The sequence below is a fragment of the Uloborus diversus genome, chromosome 6, assembly GCF_026930045.1.
Source record: "Uloborus diversus isolate 005 chromosome 6, Udiv.v.3.1, whole genome shotgun sequence".
Taxonomy (NCBI): domain Eukaryota; kingdom Metazoa; phylum Arthropoda; class Arachnida; order Araneae; family Uloboridae; genus Uloborus; species Uloborus diversus.
This window is the reverse complement of record NC_072736.1, coordinates 77,646,706-77,667,562: the sequence shown is the minus strand read 5'-3', so window position 1 is coordinate 77,667,562 and position 20,857 is coordinate 77,646,706. Positions and strand designations below refer to the sequence as shown.

The 20,857-nt window shown below is 31.5% G+C and overlaps 1 protein-coding gene across 2 annotated transcripts in view; it reads left to right on the top strand.

The window, feature by feature from the left end:
- The window catches only part of LOC129224690 (complexin-like), a 677,646-nt gene that overhangs the window by 324,616 nt on the left and 332,173 nt on the right, over positions 1 to 20,857 (top strand). The window lies entirely within an intron of this gene.

The window sequence follows — 20,857 nt, the reverse complement described above, 5'->3', positions numbered from 1 at the left end:
GCAATTGATATACAGGCGTCTCTCGTCCAACACGGTACTTGTTCAACATGGTTTTGATATTGGTAATGGTACGAAGTTTGCGACTATTATAGCACGGAATCAATATTACACGGTACAGAACTTGAACTTAATACTACACGATTTTGATATATATTAACTTCTAAAGGTTAATCTTAATTTTTTCTCTATACACTGTTAAAAATTAATGATATCAACTCGAAAAAGATTTTTGCTCTGTTTTTATGAAACTGATACCGTCTGTCTCTGGCTTAAAAGCTTGGTTTGCCGGTATAACGCTAACTTTTAAATTTTAAAAGATTTTTTTTTCTCCTCAGTGATCTAAAAGCAAAAATATGAAAATTATTTTAAGTACAACAATTGTAATAAAATTGCATTAGAATTGAACATTGGCAAACGATAAATAAAAAGAAGTAGCTAATGCAAAATCTTTCTAATAATAAAGCCGAAAGTCTGTGTGTCTGTAACTCTGGATCTCTGTGACGCACATAGCGCCTAGATCGTTCGTTTAATTTTCATGAAATTTGGCACAAAATGAGGTCGTAGCATATTGGTGTGTACCTCAAAGCGACCTTTCGAAAATTCGATTTTATTATTTTTCTATTCCAATTTTAAGAACATTTTACCGAGAAAACTATCGTAACGTGAACGAACAAATTATCTTAAAGTGGATTAGAAAATTCCATTACGTGGACTAGAAAATTAACATAACGTTGACAAGCAAAATACCATACGTGACAATGGGCGAGCAATTTACACCTTAGCAAATTGAAGAGAAATTTTTTTATGCATTATTTGTAAATATATAGGCGAAACAAATGTCCTTTTAATTTTCTTTTACATGAAAGACATGCGGGTACAGCAAGTTTGAAATAAAATAAATTTGAGTAATTCTGTTTATTTTATTTATATTTTGTTTTGCTGTTGCTACGCAGACAAACTTCATTTCTGCAGAAAAACTCAGATTTTTCTTTTAAAAAATAGGGCAGACCACGGCACTTTTACGAGGATTTTTTTCAATGATTTTTCAAATTTTTTTGTTTGAACCTAAGAAATTTCAGATATTGTGGTTTTATAAAGCAGTTAATGAAGTCAAAATTTGTATATTCAGTTGTTGCTCAGCTTGAGTTTTCAACCGCATTTTTTTTTTTTTTTTTTTGAGTCCAAGTCGGTTGTGTTAACTTGCCCCAAACACGGGGCAAGTTTACGCATCAAGCGGAGTACGTTTACGCATAGTAAAAATGGTACCAAGGAGTAAATGACATAGATCTTTTACCAAATTTAAATGTTTTATTTCTCTTAAAACACTTTTAAAATGAAAAAAATCACAAATAATTAAATTAAGAACATTTTATAGGCTAAATTAAAATCATAGGGCTTATTGCTAATTAAAACAGAAACTATTTAGTCATCTTCTTGATCACCGTTAGATTTTACTAACAAAAATAAAGTATTTCTTTTCTCATACTTGTCATGGGACTGCGTTTCGACATCTAAGACATTGGACCCTCTCTTGTCCCTATTTCGATTGCTTGTGTGCTTTCATACAATAGATGCAAGCACAATTTTCAATTTCTTAAACATAATCGTTCATTCATTTACTTTTTACAAAGAGTACTAACCTTTTCTCTGTCGCAGATTTTGGTTTCAAAATTTTTTCTTTGATGTCTTCTATTTCTGCTTCAATAGAAATTGTTAATTTTAAAGTAATTCTTCCTTTTTTTTTTTTTTTTTCGTTCTGTTCGGTTTTTTTTTTTTTTTTTTTTTTTTTTTGCAGCTTCTAACTGCTCTTGTCTGAGGGCTTCTTTAATCAGAGTACCAGTTAGAAAAAATAGAGTATGCTCACACTCCTTTCCTGGTTCCTAAGCTTTGGTCATACTTTTTCAAATGGTATCAGTTGGGGCAGTCTATATGTGACGATGTGGAATGCCTAGTGGGAGAAATACTGGGATTGTCGATAAGCCATTTCATTATTTTGACATCTAACGTGGTTCTCTTAGTGTTTTGAACGTATTGTCTTACCATCTTTAAAAGATGGTAAGACAATACGTAAGAAGATAAAGTATTACAGGATGAATAGTGTACAAAGTTAAAGCTGAACAGGCATTAAGACATCACCATATGATTGTAAGCTATAAAATTCGAATCAGTTACTTAATTAAAAATGAATGGTGATTTTCAAAACTACATAACCTGAAAATACTAAAGGTTTGAGACAGTACAGAGCGAAAAAAGCGTCCGAGGTCAGTTTAGAAGTAAGCCATAGTAGTAAGACGCAGTAAGAACGTGCGTAAATTTGCCCCGATGAAAAGGCGTAAACGTGCAACGTCGGCAACTTTGGATTTATTTTTAAAGTGCAACAAAATTTAATACCTTTTCTGTCCTTATAAATACAATTCTCTAAAAAGGATAAAATTCTGCTTTTTTTAAATACATTTATTTGTTTCTAACAAAGCGTTATTTATTAAAAATAAGCTTTAAAACGTAAAAGGCAAAATTTACTCGACTCGGTAGAGAACAAATTTTTTCACCCGAATGCTAAACCGAAGCTCGACTTCGCTTTGGAAAAAGGACACTGCGTAAACGTACGGCATGAGTAAACGTGCCTCGATCTACCTTAGTAAAAAAGTTTTCTTGTTGACTAAAACAGTTTTAATTTGAGGTATGTAAAATAATTAAGTTGCATCGTTTATAGCAAATATCATTTTGAATCAGTGAGGCTATTGTGTGTTTTGGTTCTCAGTCTTTATTCGAATATTTTAATGAACCTACATTTCAACGATTATAAAATTTAAACCAGGTTTCGGTATAACAAGGTACACATTGCTTGACTTGCAGTATTTTGAAGTCTCGTATTACACGATTTCGATTAAATATGGTACATGTTGACCTTATTTTTGTTATGTATACGATTAATTAGTTTGAAAAATAAGTTAAAAAAAATAATAAATAAGTCTCTTTTAACACGGGTTTGATACTACACGGTACAACTTAACCTCGTTATACGAGGGACACCTGCATTAATTCTTATAATTGATGATTTCTGATAATTGATCATGTTTCCTATAACTAATAGCAAAGAAACAACAAAAAATTACATTACTCATGTTACATACGTTATGTTACATACTAATGTTACGTTACTAATGTTACATTACTAATGTTGCATACTAATGTTACATACTAATGTTATATTACTAATGTTGCACACTAATGTTACATACCAAATGAAACATACTAATGTTACATACCAAATGAAACATACTAATGTTGCATGCAAATGTTACATTACGTTAATGATACATACAACGAAACTTTAACAACGAATTAACCGTGTTATACGAGGTATATATTTGTTTCTTATAATCGATGATTTCTGATGATTGATAATCTTTCTTACAATTGATAGCAAGAAAATTTATATTAAAAATATATAATGCATTTTTTTTTCAGATTTTTAAAATTTGTCTCAGTTTAACATTAAGTTCTTTTTTTAAAATTTTTTATACAGTATTATTTCTTTTTAGTAGTTACGCTTAACGACTTTTTAAGGCTTCTTTTTTCACATTTTGTACTCGATCATTTTCTCGTGAACAATACAATGCAGCTTCAAAGAATACTTGAATATATATTACTCAGGATTATGCCACATGGCCGCCGAATATCAAATGCCATTCACAAACCCGTCTCATTCGTTCCCCCCACAATAGCAGAATTTATACATACTGATAATGGTTGCATATCATTGCGAAGCAGCATTGCGGCCGATAACAGGAAAGTACCTCCAACCCTTTTGTGGGTCCGTGAACTATACCCATGTTTCTGGAAAGAGTTAATTTTAAAATCTTTATTCAGAAATTTAGAGCTGAACAATGCTTTGAATATCAAAATGATAGGTGACTATGTTATAGTTTCAGGAAATAACTTAGCATGGAGATCAGTTTGGGTTGCAGAACATTTCTGAACGATGCGTTATCTCCATATGAAAAGATTTGTTTTCACAACAAAATGGACAATGTTGCCATTGATGACTTTAAAATATTTGAATAATTTACGGGCTATAGTTCATGTTTTTTTTTCTTTTTGCATATAAAAATAAATAAATAATCAATTAGTTAAAACATTATTTTTGAAATTGTCAATGGTTTTAACTTGAAAGCTACTATTTAATTTAACATAAATTAAGTTTAAACTAACTTCGTTCTATAATGTTAGCTGCCACGCATAAACTTTTTTACTTCAACGCTTCTAACTACATGTACAAATACATTCAATATACTGCATGGAGTTCTGTCTTAGCCTTGGCATAGGGGAGGTAACTTACTGCTATGTACCCAAGCTTTGCCTTCAGTTCACGAGTCAAACCGCACCTTGCTGCGGACAACCGCTGGTGAGATCAGTTCTTTATATACCAGTTTGTTGGCACTTCCAGCTTTAGTGAGATGACATCTGCCTCATGATTGGTTATTCACTAACGACTTCTATGACTGATGAGTTCTATTAAGAACAAAATTGCAGTCTCTGGTTGTGACAACCAGGCTGTCTGGTGTATGGAATGTATTCTGCCTTAGCCCTGGCTTAATGGCGGTAACTTATTGCTGTGTACCTAAGCTTTGCCTTCAGTTAACGAGTCAAACCGCAATTTGCTGCTGACAATCGCTGGTGAGATCAATTTGCTTTATATACCAGTTGCTTGGCACTCCCAGCTTTAGTGAGATGACATCTTTCTCTTGCTTGGTTAATTACTAATGAGTTCTATGACCGATGAGTTCTATTAAGAACAAAATTACAGTCTCTGGTTGTGACAACCAGGCTGTCTGGTGTATGGCATGTAATTCTGTCTTAGCCCTGCCTTAGGGGCGGTAACTTACTATTATGTTTCTAATTTAAATCAGATTTTTAGGCCCGCCTTTTTCGTTTTAGATTTTTTTCAATTATTTTAATGTTCTTATATACCTTTATATAGCTACTGGTTATTGAAATTTATTTATGTTGGTGCTTTTCCAATTGTTGAAACTATCTTATTCGCCAAAGTATGTCACAGATCTTTCTTCTTTTTGACTACATTTTATTTCTATGTTTTTTGAAGTTTTCATCTATTTGTCCAGACAAATTCTTGTGCTAATATTTTAGCTTCTTATGTCTATACTTGTTAAGTTACCTTCTGATTGCATTCAGCTTTATTTGAACTACATTTTTTTTTTGTCTTTATATTAGAGAAAGTAACTTGTCCTACGACTTATCTGAAGATAAATTGTATTCCTTCTATTCGAGTTCGGATCAAGTGTATTCCTTTCATTTGTTTGTAGAAAACTTTATCCAGTTGATATTTATGGAAGAAATGTATCTTGATTTTGTAATGTATCATTAGCTCATTTTAAAAATGTTTTTGCCTTTTAAAGATTAGTTGCTTTGCACTTTATGTGTCAAATATACTTATTAATCTTATGGTTATTTAATGACTAATATTTTCAACAGCTGGCCAGCAAATTTTAACTTTCCTGTTTGCCTGTTTTTTGGAATCTTTGGGTGTCTTTTAATGACATGAAACTTTTTTCCACCATATAAATACGTGTAAGGACGTTTTAAACTTGATCGTCTGGAAAAATATGCAAATATTGTTGATGATATCTCTACATAGTATAAAATGAAGTCTCCAAAAAGCGTCTGTTTGTGTAACGCGCAAAACTCGAGAACTACCCAGCCTTTTTTTTCTGAAATTTTCACAATATCTTTCTTTTAGCACCGGAATGGTTTGCGGACCGGTTCGGAAAAAAATGCTATTTATTTCTTTTTTTTTATTTCAATTTAGACCCAAATTCCCGAATATGGGGGTGTTAACTTGCTCATATTAATATGACTTATCGTTGGAAAGGGTAGAATTTTCCGCGTACTACGCAATTTGTTTCAATGCCCTACTTAATTACGGCGGAAGTTATTTGCATTTTTAGCTCGATTTTTTTTAGATTTAGCTGAAATTTAGGCACTACTCTCTTCATTATATATAAAACAATAAAAAGTGAAGGAATTGTCCAATAGTTTTTTTTTTTTTTGACACTATTAAAAAAAGCGATATTTTTTACTCCAGATTCATTTCGACCTCTGGTCGAAAAACTAAGCTTCTATCTCGAAAGGAAAACAAGTTGCAAGTCTTTTTAAATCGAGTTCAAAATATCTCCTTTCCATTCAAATTGTCAACTATTTTCTTTCACACTTTAGTTCCTTAAACTTATTTTATTTTGTGTTTCCATGGTTACGCTTTTTAAATCCATCTTTCTTGATTTAATTTCTTAAAAGTCTTTTAATATCTGTCGTCATTGTTTGAAAGGGAAATTTTGTATGGTGTTTTTTTTATTTATTTTTGCAAGCCTGATTGTTGAATATACGTCACCTGACACAATTTTTATTTTCAAGGTGGACCGGACAAAGCCGGGCAACGCAGCTAAGATCCAATAAAACGTTTTATCCTAGCATCGGCAGTAAAATCATACTTTGTTTTTCGTATTCTTCTCGTAAATTATGGATCGTTCAGGAACGCTTCATAGGGCAGTTTTATGTATTACAAGGAATCTTGCTGTGCAGAGTTTATGCGGTCGTCTTGGGACACCTTGCACACAGAGCACCCATTTACGTGTGTATAACCAACGGATTTTAAATATTGTCTAATGTCGTCATTGCTTATATCCTAATTTATTTGTTAAAATATGCAATTTTGTTGTGAATTTGCCTGAAGGCCTTGGTCGGTACTCGAACTGGGATCCGAAGCTTAGCGCTCTACCTGGTGAGCCACTGTGACTGTCAGTCAGATTTCGCTCCAGCGGCGATATTAGTATATGCTCCAAAACGATAATTTATTTTCTTAAGAATGTGGAATATAATGCAAAGTGACACACATTTAGGGGTATAAGTGGGTACAGTCAGGGCCAGATTAGGTCATGAGCACATGGAGCACGGGTCCAGCGCACCACCATTTGGGGGGCACCAATTCTGTAGGTAAAGCTTATGATGGACTCATTGCACATCGCACTTTTTCTTTTTCAAAGTTATATTATAGATTTTTTTTGTGGCTTACAGCTACGAGCAAAGCTTGAAAACATCTTATGTTGTAATGGATAATTATGGTATTCTAGATCACTTCTACTTTTATAATGTATTGTATATTATATTGCAATAAAAGGTACCGCCAAAGTTAGCACGTGGCTGTTTTAACTCAAAGTATCAAAATATTTTCACTATAGAAAGAACGGACGGGGGGGGGGGGTCACCAAATAAATTTTGTGCCCAGTGTCTTCAAAAATCATGCTTAAAGAGTAATAAACAACTTTTTCTCGCACAAAATTAGCAGATTACTGCATACACGTGTTTCCGAATTACAGGGAAGCTCTTTTTCAATGCAAACATTGAAAAAGGTTTTTCGGTAACTCAGAGACACGTGTATGCAGTAATCTGCAAATTTTGTGCTCTAATACGTTATTGATTGCTATTTACTTCTCTGCACAAATGTATTTATTTATTTCTCAAAACCTATGTTATTCAAAAGTGATTGATGAATAATTGAAATGTTTCCATTTTGTATAAAAGTTTCCTTTATTTCCTGCGTTTGTACGACACACCACGCTTCTTCTCTTAAATTGGTTATTATTTCAAGCTACATTAATTAAAAAAAAAAAACTATTAAAACCAAATGTTGCCTTTAAGTACAGAAATTCCTTGCATTAAAATCCGCATGTTGAACTATAGTCAAGATTTTCTTAATGTTTTGTTATGACGTTTGTAATTTATGTTTTATAATTTGTAAGTTTTAACTTTTTAACTTTAAGTAAAATCCGCTAACTCCACTGCGTGCCATACACCTACACGTTTTATCATCTCCTGAATATTGATGCTATGGAGTTAGCTTATTTACAGTCGATTTGCTATTTTTGTCATCTATATTTCATACACTATTTCATTCTCTTAAAATTGTTGATGAATACAGTGTTCTCTAATTTTTATAGTTTCTTGAGAGTGACATATTCTTACATTTTTTTTTAATTAATAATTTAAGAGTTTTTAGGGATGTATTTTTAACTATTTTTTTTTTTTTGAATCATAGGGCTTTTGTTCTTGTTGTAATAGTTTCTTCTGCAAGTTAGATATTTTGGTAGAAATCTGGATCAAAAGATAAAGATGCGGAAAATAATCCAATGAGTAATTAGTTAAGGATTGCTAATAAGCATAACTTTTATAAACAAAGTTTATGACAACTACGGAATTAAAATGCTCAGATATTAGGCTCCTTCAAAAAAACGTTTATCCACAACTTCTCTAGATTTATCTGCCCTAATCATACATTGGTAGTGTTAATTGGCATGAAACTAAGGGAAAGTTAAAAACCTAGTTTGAGTTACATAAAATTATGAAATAATGTATAAGAAATCATTTCAAGTATATTCTTAACTAAGTAGACTTACTCTGCCACAAACGGCTCTGAACTATGTGAGAAATGCAATGTTTAACAGTTTAAACAAAAGTGAAGCGCAACATTAAACCCATGAAATTAAATCTATCAATGTTGTGAAAATCCCTATATTTATTAAATAGTCATCACACGATTTCTGTGAATTATTTTATGTAACACAAAACGTTACAATGCAGAAAGATTTATTTAAACAGCTTCAATTGCCATCTAGGATTAGCTTTTTTAACAACCAGTACCGAAAAATTGAATTCTGCAGTTAGCTGTTCACACTGTTGCCAAATTATTTTGTAAAAAGTAAAAGAAAACTCATGATATAACTTTTCAAGCAAAATGTAAAATTGGGCTTTTTTTTCTCCCTTTTTAAGTTAAATATACTAAAACATATAAAAAGGTACAAAGTTGTAGCACATGGTTCATATTTTAAACTACCCACTGCTTTAACGAAACTGGAGTTATAAATATTAATAATTCTTTTCCCAATACTTTATACATATTATTCTTTTCTTAATCTATCTATTCTCCTAATCTATACTGTTCCTATTTTAATTTTTTAAGTTTGCTGAATCTGAATTCTGTCATTATTTATTTATTTATTTTTTCATCCAAAATCGAATGCAGATACTTTCACAACGAGTTGCTTCAAGAAAATACATTTAAAATATTTCTCTCCAGAAATATTGTTACTTTAAAAAATGCCATAAATTTTTCATCAAGATTGCTGTTCTGACAATTTACGTAATGCTTTTGGTATAACATGCAAATGAATATTTTATGAATAAAAGTTATCTCTTAACACATTAGCCCTAAAAGTAGTATAGGACAAAATGACAACGCCGAGGCGTAAGAATACAGTTATTACCACGCGATTTCTGAAAGCTCTTTATTCATTAGGATTGTCCTGCGGTAATACATCACTGTCACTTTGAGTTCCATGTGAAATAATTTCATCGTAGGCTATAATGATCGGCTGCTTGTTTAGAAATGTTTCTCAGTTTCTGAGCTCTTTCTGATTTGATCTTTTTCTGAAGTCGTCTGCAAAATGTTAAGCAAATTACTATATAAAACTTGTTTTTCACTTGTTACTTTTTATGTTATAGTTTGACAAAAACTGAGGTATGTTTTTTCTATGTTACTTTACATAGATTTTTGCTGTGAGTTCAGAATTAGTATTCGTAGTTTTTTTTGGGGGAAAAAACGAGGTTCTATAAGTTTAAATTTTAATAAATGTCAATTTTTTTCTAGAAACTTAATTTCCTAATTGAATAAAACAGGACATTAATTTTCGGTGAGGATATTACGATCAGTTACATGCTATAAATATACTTAATACTATAAAGTTATAGCTAGTTTTAATCATTATAAATACCACATACATTTACTAAAATTCGTTGTTTATGGTAACAATTAACCTTTACAATTGCTACCTCATCCGTTATTGAGAATTTAGTCAGGCGAAAACTATAGAAAGAGAAAGAGTTATTACTTATTATTATCAATATTAATCGAGACAGTGAGAAGCAAAGGGATGTAAGTGGTAAAATTAAAAGTTTTGAGATAACCATCACAAATAGTAGGGGAACCTTTCCTCTGTCTTGGGGCAAGAGATAGTACTAGTAGCCGTGGTAGGTGCTGCTGTTCAGCATGCTTTAGAAAAAAAATCAAAGAAAGCCTACCTAGGATGTTATCTTTTAACGCGTTTTACTCAAAACTTGAAAATTTCCACTTACATCCCTTTGCTTCTCACTACCTCGATAGCAGTTTTATTGTTTCTAAATGTAAAATCTTCTGTGTCACTTTCACCAGAATATTTTTAAAAAAAGAAAGATTACAAAAAAAGGAAAATAAATAAATAAATAAATAACTAAATAAAGCAACACGTAAGAACTGCAACGTTAAAATACCAATCTTCGTTAATAATTCAGTGTGTAAAGAGTTAACTTTTTTTTTACATTGTAAAGAAAAAATTGTAATTGAATAAAACAAAACAAAAAAATACATAGTAATAAGAAAAAAAAAATCATTTGCATTTTTGCGTCTTGACTTCAAATTATGTTTTTCGCAATCACGGATAGCGATTGGACCCTACTCGTTGAATTTCCTGTTTCTACAAATGGACTGGAATGTAAATGAAGAAGCGATTCGCTTTCGCCACATTATGATTAGTGATTTTCTAGATTAGGTAATACGAGGGGAAGGGGGAAAGAAATGGCCATTAGGATGCGGTGATAAAGATCTGGTTATATTGGAAAATTTGCACCCTTGTATTTGCTTTTGTATTAAAAGAATTGATTCCGCATCTTCTGCATCCAATTTTATGTCACGTGTCTTACATCTGTACGTAAGAAACAGGCCCAAAATTGACCATTATCAGGTACCACTGCATTTCATGTAGAATGCTTTTCTGCATAAAGCAAGAGCACCATTTCTTATCTTTGTATGCGATAGACAAATGTTTTTACGCTCTTCTGCAATGTAGTGATAATGGGACTTACGCCAGTCTGTCGTTGAGGTACAGATATTACTTTTTTTATTTTATTGCAAATTGGCATTTACATTTTTTGTTCTTGTACTTGCCTACTTAACTGTTTCTATCGAGCACCGTTAGTTTGCTATGCTTTTAGTTTACTGTAGTATGAGTACTGTTCCAGTTTCCAGTAACATATGATTTGAAAAATTACAGTACATACCAGTCTTATGTTTAATTTTAAAAGGTGAAGTAAAAAGTGTGATGAAAATTACGAGAAATTTAAATGTACCGTGCGTTTAGTATTTTTATCTAACATAAACTAAAATGTAATTTTAGCTTGTGTAAAAAATGTTTTTCAAACTTTAAGTTTTCAGTTTTTTGACTTAAATAACTTTAAAAATTTTTGTTAGCCACGGGCTTAAGTTTATTTAATTAATTTGAACATTTTTTTTTGCCAAAAATCTGCTAATTTTTGGGCACAATATGACCAAAAAACAAAGCACTTAGGTGGTTAAGCAAAAATTTAACAGTAAGTAATAGCAGCTAAAGAACGATCTCGGCACTAAATATATCACGCATAATTTTGAAGAATTACCGAGTATTTGTAATAATAAATTTGTTCCTGTGTCAAAAAGAAAAACATGTCCTTTCACGAAGTATAGTACATGTCTCAAGAAATAACCACGACACGAGAAAGCCATTTCTTCCGCATCTTTATATACATCATTTTTCTACATCCATCCTTACAAAATATCTTGAGTGCTTTCAGATATCATGTTTGGGAATCGATGTTACACTGAATCTTATTGAAGGAGATAAAACAGTTTTGATGTTGCATCATTTTCGAAAATTTATGTGAAATATGGATACTGGCTAGACATCTTAAGAGACAGAACATGGATGACTTTTTTATTTTTATTTTAGGAGAGTAATGTTTTTTAACAAATGCTTAAGACATTTTGTTAAGTGGTGCACTTACCAGTGCTTTAAAGAATTTTTGCATAAAGCTAAAAATACAAGTTTTGTAATAGCAAGCGTTGTTATTGAGCTTGGATGTTTTTATATCGTTTGCATTGCATCATGGCTTTCACAAGAGTAACTTAAAGCGCTGCGTGCATCATGCATTCAAACTTTAACTGCGTTTAAATACATGGGTAAGTTGATATTTTGTACACTCAAATCGCTAGCTTTGCAACAATACGTTACAGAAAGAAGAACTTTATTCTCTTTCATTCCATGAAAGTGTCAACAATAAGTAATATTTCGCTTATTGTTGACACTTTCACGGATAAAATGTAAATTAAAAGTTCCGAATAAAACAGGATGTCCGTCTAAAACTGAACGAACCTGCTGTTACGTTTTTCTGCATCAATTTAGTTTTTTCTATGTGTAAAACATTTTTAAAAAAAACTAAGGAACATTCTCACACAAGAAAAAAATGTGTTCAATAATTAATCAGTTTGGTCAAATACGATTTTAACTACGTGACAAGACGAAAATGGCATCGAAAGAAGTTCTACTGGCGCGATAATCGGCCTGAAAATTCTGTTGATCATCAATATTGCACTTAATATGATAATATTTTTTAACATTGATACCAATGTTAAAAATTGTAGATAAAATTTTAAATAAAATCCTCAAAAGTACAAAAAAAAAAAAAAAAAAAAAAAAAAAAAAACGATATTACATTCTTTTGTTATGCTGATTAAAATTTTTTTATCTTGTTCGTATATTAATAACATATCTTCATATTTTTAAGCATATTCTCTTATATTCGTATGATTTTATATTTTATCTCTAAACTGTTTTGACTGATTTTGTACTAATTATTTTACAAAGAAAGAAAAATGTAACTAAAAAATACTTTGTTGGCAAAACTTAGTGTTTAAAGTTTTTTACTGTCGTCAAGGTATAATAATTTCTCAATAAAGCAATTTCGGCCAACCAGGACTGCTGTTCTCGGAGGGACAGGATTAGAACTAGCTTTTCAACTCAGATTAAATGATTGCTGCATTTTCTAATGTAAGCTTAAATAAATAGAATTGTTTTGAAACTATCAAGCAATAAACTCAACTTAAATAGCGATGAAAAGTTATTTTCACCCGTACTAACTTTCATCAACATTTTATATAAATATTAATGTGCACTATCCTTGTTCAACTAAAAATGGCTATTTTTCATTTAATCCGCACTAGTCAATTTCTATTAACATGGTAAGTATATTTTTGTTCTCCAAATGTAAATGTTGCTAATTCGTTATTTTTTGTGTTAAATGTTTCTGAAGCTTCTAATTAAATACATAAATTCTGTTGCGAAGTGTTTTGAAGGCAGAAAAATGGAGTTCAGAATTAATAAAACGCACCAAAAGTGCATAAAAGCTGCATGGTTTATTGAGTTAAGAAAAAAGTTCCAAAAATATGAAATATTGTTTCAGCGAAAGATGGTCATTTATTATTCAAAGCATAAATTCATAAAAATATGTAATTCACCACTGCAAAAATACATTTACATATAAAAAACGTGTTTTTTCTTAACTTTTTAGGGACATTTAATGGAGACAAGCGTAGAAATATATATGTTAATCAGTTTGTTAATATGATAATGGTATACTTTAATGCGTTTATAATTTCAGAGAGTTTTGCAGAAAAAAAACATTTACTTTCATAACTGTTTTTTTTTACGTTTTTCTTAATTAACCCAAGATCGACTTAATTTTTCATACTTTTTGTGTCCAAAAATACTATTTGTAAATCAAATTAATTATTCATTACAAAATTAACATTAACGAAGTTAGTTAATTAAACCTTATAAAAGGAATTTGAGACTAAAAAAAAGCCCTAAAGTTTACCACACCTGCTACGCAGAGAACTTGCTCTTTTTACAAGCGAGTCCATTAACTTTTTAACAAAAATTGACTAAGTTCTCCCGAAATAAAAAAGTTCTTATAAAAAAACAAGAAAAAATAGTCTATCTAGTTACTGCTTGAAGGAGAAATTTGCGAAGACTCGTCATTTTTTGCTACTCATTTTATTAGGTTTGTTTTTTGAAGTGCGATAAATGATTAAAGTGAATATATTGACCGTGGCAACTAATGCGTCTCAGCGTATCGTGTAGATAGATGCCTTAATGCATTTTCAATGTTATAAATTCTTATCTTGATTGGCTAAATTGAAGACTATTCTAAAGCTCGACTGAGTCTTGTTTAAGCAATTTCCCACTTTATCGCTTAAGGTCTTTATAAATGAAAACTAAATAAATGCATACCAAATATCGATAATATTTTTGCCTGATATAGTAACTCTTCAATTATTCTTTTGCAAGTTCAGCACCTCGCTGTGTGGGTATTGAATTTCTTTAAACGACTAACATCATATAACAAAAAATCTAAGGATATGTATACGTAATATCAATAATTATTTTGTAAGTTGGAGCCGACGCACAGTACGGCAGCATATGGAAAAAAGTGGAAAATGCAACTTTTTTTCCCAACTTGTTTTATTCTTTTAATCCTTTCATATTGACCTCAGTGAAATGGAATTTGAGCTTTTAATCAGATATCATAAAAGCAAAGGATAGAAATCATGTTTGAACAAATAGCAGATCAAATTTCTCAATCAGTGAATCAAGATTGATTTAGTAGGATCTTCTTTCGTGTTGAGGACACATCGACAATTTTTATAAATTTTTTATGTTCCATTCAGTATGGAAGGCATCAAAGAAGGTGTGTAAAATTCAGTGTTTCATTAATATCTTTGAATTAAACTTTTTCGTTAATATTTTTTAAAAAAACGTTAAAAAAAACTTCAAATAAATATTTGACCCAAAACATTCTGAGTTTCTGACATATTTTGATTTAATAACAATCATACATCATAAATATACAAATATTTCCTGCTTTAAACTGCCTTGAATAGTTCCGGGTGATCCTCCAAAAACGTAACATTTTTCCAATCATTTTTTTTTAAATAAAAATGCTGAAAAAAGTCAGAAAAATGTATACTTACTCTTTGTGAAGAACTTATATTTACTAATAATAAAGCTGAAAGTCTGTCTGGATCACTGACGCGCATAGCACCTAGACCGTTCGGCATATTTTCATGGCATTTGGCACAGTTAGTTTGTAGCATGAGGGTGTGCACCTCGAAGCGATTTTTCGAAAATTCGAAATTGTTCTTTTTCTATTCTAATTTTAAGAAAATTTTACCGATCAAATTATCACAACATGGACGACTAAATTACGAAATCATCATAACGAGGTACCGTAACATGGGCAAGCAAATGCATATAGCAATTTGGGAGAAAATCGTCATCCAATTTTTGTAAATATAGAGGCGAACCAAGTGACCTTGCAATTTTCTACAACGGGCAAACCCGTGTGGGTACCACTAGTTAAGACAAAAATAAAGGTAACTCACTTTAGCTATGCTATAATACTATAACAAAATCCCGTCACGAACGACTTCTGTCCGTTTCGACCGTAAGAGCGCCGCACTGTGCGACATGGTGGTGCACTTGTAAAGCCCTGGTTTCCTAGGAGCGAATCGCTGATGTTCGACGTCGCTCCTCGCAGTGACGCTGAAATCAAAGTCAAGTGGATTCCGGCGTGGCCATTCACGATGTCGATTTAGCTCGGGCGCGCATGCGCAGAAGAATCAAGTTTTCCCCACGGCGAGGAGCGACGCCGACGATCGGCGTGTTCGCTCCAAGGAAACCAAGGCTTAAGGCTTTGGTGTCTAACGCACAAGTTTGTGGTTTTAAACTTAGCCATAGGATGCAGAAAATGTCCTGAGTTCTCACCGCATGATAGTGCGTTGCGTTAAAAAACCTTTTAGTAAATATTTGACTTGGATAATCTCAGTTAAATAAACTCTCTATTGTAATTTGCATCGCAGTTCAGGTATCTTTGCCTGGTATAAAAATAGGCAATAAACGTCTCATGTGGTAATGAAATTCACTGGTAGTGGTGAAACTTCAAATAAAAGGTTGTCAGTCCCTGCAGACGAAACTATGTCTGAGAATGGCGAGAAAAAAATACTCGCCTTCTAATAGAACAAAAAATAATGATCTAAATTGCCTCCTTTTTGTTAACAGTTGGTGGAAGAGTCTAAAGCTTCTAATTCATACACAGGAAATGCGAAAGCAGTAACAGCACAATATAGTGAAACCTGTGTATAACGATACTGTCTTTAACAATGAACCTGTCTATAACGACATTTTTCTTGGTCCCAGGAAAATGTCAACATGAATAATCAATCTGTCTATAACGATAACCTGTCCATAACAATATTTTTTAGATCCAAACAGTATCGTTGTAGCCAGGTTTTACTGTATTGGCAATTTAAGACTCCTACAGTCGCCACAATAGAGTAACATTCCAAGAGATGTTTCAGTTAAATCTGATGGTTGAACAACGTTAAAATACAAAAGTTTACAAAACAGTCTATATACTCTTTCGGTGATACAAGTTTCGTTTTCACTGCAAAAGATGCAAACTTATCGGTGATAAGACATCCGCCTAGCTATCGGTCTTTCATCATATGTGAATATTCCCTGTTCCTTAAACACGTGAAAATACTTCCATTATTTGAAATTATAAATGAAATGATCAAAAATTATATCTCTGCGAAACGAAATTATTTTAAAATACAGTTAAAAGTAATTAGGAATTCCATAGAAAATTTTAATTTGGTCGAAAAATTATTCTTAAATCTCTCATGAAACCAATACTTTTGAGGAAATCTTTACATAACTTTGATGTTGATTAGATAGTTAAATTTTTATTAAAGATTTTACTCTCTTTTGACTCAAAAAGTACACCTCAATTTTTAAGGAAGATAATCTTTACTAATAATAAAGCTGAAAGACTGTGTCCGGATCTCTCTATGTCTGTCAGGATCTCTGCCTGTCCGGATCTCTCTCTGTCTGTCAGGATCTCTGTGACGCTCATAGCACCTAGACTGTTTGGCCGATTTTCATGAAATTTGGCATAAAGTTAGTTTGTAGCATGGGGTTGTGCACCTCGAAGCGATTTTTCGAAAATTCGATGTGGTTCTTTTTTTATTTTCAATTTTAAGTACAAAATTATCATAAGATGGACGTATAAATTACAAAATTATCATAACGTGGAACCGTAACATTGGTACTATTCAAGTGGCGAGAACATTCACCATACATTATTTGTAAATATGAAGGCGAACCAAAAGACCTTTTAATTTTTCTATTACGGGCAAAGCCGTGCGGGTACCACTAGTTCTTTATAAATTAGTTTATTTCATTCAAAGACTAATTTTACGTTTAACATTTTCTCATGAAACGTAATTTAGTTTTGAACATAGTTCTGGTGTACATATGCAGCACATTTAAGCGTATTAATTAATCAAATTCATTTTAAATTCTCATAGATATGTAAAAATAGCGAAATAACTACATTTTTATTTTTTAAAGAACAATAACGATAATACCTCGTATAAAATTAGAGTCTTGTTTAAAAATGGTAAATTCACATAGTTTGACCGATATACTATAGATACCGAAACATAGATCTGCTCCTCTGAATTTTGGGAACACATTTTGTCAATCGTCGCCTCAGAGCAACAGTAGGACATCTTAGTGTTATATCTGGGATTAGATGTCTTACTGTTGCTCTGAGGCGACTATATATAAGATTTTAAATATTGTTATTTAGATAATTATAAGACATGTGGTAAGTGGCTACGAGCTTCATTTTGTATTTTCATTGTTTACTAATGTTCTAGCTGAAAGCTGTAAGATTATCTCCATGACATCCCCCATTTCTCAATTTCAATTTACCTACATAAAGGCCCGCCATTTTGAGCAATCATGGTTTGGGGTGCAATTGACTCCTCGGATTTTCAAAACATAATATAATTATGTATTTTTGCTTGTACTTTAATGCTTTTTTCCCATAATATGAACTGAATCCCCCCCCCCCCTTCTATGGAACATTTTGAATGCGATTCGTTTTAGCGCTTTTTGAACAGATTTTTACTTGCATTATTTTAAAGTGAAATTATTTCCAAAACTGCCATTTTAATTTTATGATCCATATGTTGAAGTTTCTTTCTGACAAGTCAAGTGTATATCGATTTGTAAGTACAATGCTGTATGTAAGTTTCGCATTAAATTTAGTTTAAATTTATTCACTTGTACCACTATAAGAGTAATGAAAATGTAACTGCCGACTATTGGGCTCATAAATGGCCGAGCACTGAATTTCTATGGCCGACTACTGGAGCATTTTCTTGTATTAACAATAGGTTTGCTTTCAGAATTTTTTTTTGATTTATGAAACAATTTAGGGAATCATTATTAGTTACGTATGGCATAAAGTTTTACAATGTTTTTGTTGTTGTTTTGATTGCTGAAATTTCTACGTTAAGAAAAATCAACAATCGATATCTTAAATGGCCGACTGCTGGTGCTTTTACATCATGTTTTGCCATCATTAGCTTTATGCCAGTTGAATATTTAGGTCAAGCAAATAAAAGTGTTTTTACTGGTATAGACGTCTCTATACTCTGAATTGCTTGATCCTTTTGTGCATTTATGACTCTCCGACTTTTTTGTTTCTAGCACTGTGGTAAAACTATTTTTGAACTGTGAAAATAATTCATATCGTCAAGGAGGTCGCTTTTCCATCTGGTTTGAAAATCCTTACGTGTGTCAGAAATTTGCAGTTCTAATTACCATAATTTCGAGTACTGTCTGTTTTAAATGCCTCCTACTGCGCAGTAGAAATTCCTGTTTCACAAGCTCATAAGTTATTCTAATGTGTGTGTGTGTGTGTATAATATATTTTTTTGTAAGTGACGCAACAAAACTGGGTAGTTAGAATGGCAAGTTTTTACTCAATTCCTCCTGATGCATATTGTTTTACAGTTGGGGTTTTTTGTTCTTCTAAATACGCATTTGTGATTTGTATCGCGTAGAGGTAAGTAGTTTACTTCCATAAGATCAAGTATTTTGTAAATTTTAGTAACTCATTCTCAATCCCCCCCCCCCTCATGTATCACTCAATAAGATTCTGTGCCAGACAAAGATAAAATAAAACGTTTCATTTTTTTACACAAAATACTACTTGATAACTACTTTAACGACTTTAAATTACATCAAATGGTAGATTTTTTACCGCAGTTTTATATATTGTCACACTTTACTTATTAGCATTCATAGCTAATGAAAACAATCATTTAGGTTCCGATATCAGAAAATCTCATTAATTAATAATCGTTATCAAAATCTATCAATCAGTTCTTTTGACACTTTTTTGGGTAATTTTAAATATTCGTCTTTATTATTTCTAATTTTATTATCCACGCAAAATATACGGTTAGTTTTCACATTGTTTCTAAAGTAGCTAAAAATAATATTAAATCTCACTCAATAAATTACAACGCTGAAACGAAAATAAGAATGATTATTTCATGCAAATACAAAAACAAATACTTTCTTAATTTAAAATTACTTTCTCTTGTTTGATAAAACAGTCATGATTTCTTTAAAAAATAATTACAAAAAACTGTCATGATTGCCTGAAAAAACTCAGAAAAAGGGCTGCGGTGAGCAAAAATGTAAATGAATACTTGTGCTTTGTAGTAATTAGTTTGGGAAATGAAATAGTTCGGATGCTTGGTTATCGCGACGAGGCGTAATTTATTAATTACATTTTTTTCTTTACTTTAAAGAAAGCGAATAAGATAATTAAACAACTCGATTATGAAACTTGGTGATTGTATTGAGTACCATCGATAAAGGTTTTTTTTTTCCTCGAGAACTTTCGCTTGATTCTTCAATTGAGATCCGTTTATTTGGCACTCTTGCCAAACATTAACAAAAAGTTAATTTGGTTTTTGTCTGCATTTGAATATAATTACCATGAGAGCGTTTACTCGCCTTTGTACCTTACTTTCCCCATGTTTTTCAGGGCTTTAAAAAAATGCAAATAACGTTTAAATTAGTGATAATAAGCTTAAAAAAATGCACCAATGTAAAAACACTACACTATCGGTAGTTTTTACTTTTTTCGCTCTCGTTTGATGAATAATTATGTTTGCATTGTGATATAAATACTTAAAAAAAAAAAAAAAAACTTTTTTTTTTGTTTTGAATAAGGCAAAGATTTAAAAAATAATAATGATAAAAATAGTGATAATTTTGATTTTGATATCCTGAGCTCAAATTATGTTATATTCTTTATATCTTATTATCCATGTGTGGTTTCTTTCCCTTTTAACGATTTGAAACCTTATTTTTTATAAGTTAAGGCTTGTTATTCAAACCCTAGGTACAATTATATCTTACAGCTATTGTGTTTGTAGTAAAAAAAATATTTGATAGAATTTATTATTTTTAAGTTTATAATAAATCTAGGTTAACGACGTTGGCTCTGTTTGGAGTATGCATAGGGGGAAAAAAGGTGGTTCTAGATAGCCCCTCCCTCCTTCTATATAATGCCCAAGGCATAAAAAGCCTCCCATAAAGGTTTTTCTATGTTCAATATTTTTGTAACTGAAGAAGACAGTGTTCCTTGAATTTATTTAATAACTAATTTTTATAAATTTTATCTCATACTATTAGTAGGGGAAGGGTGGGCATAGTGGCCACTCTAAGGAAAACTTATTTTTTTTAAGTAGTTATAATTGTTCAAAAGAAATGAAAATTATTTATAAGATAGCATATATTGTCATACTCATTAAAAAAAATAGTATTAACCTCTATCTTAGTTACTTTTTATAAAAATAATTGTTTTGTCACGCCCTACCAAATGGCCACTTTGCCCGATGGGGTAGGGCAAAACGGCCACAGGGTGGCCACTTTGCCCGATGTCAAAAATAATACTACAAATGCATTATAAATACCAAACTATGTATATATTGTCACAAATTCAAGAT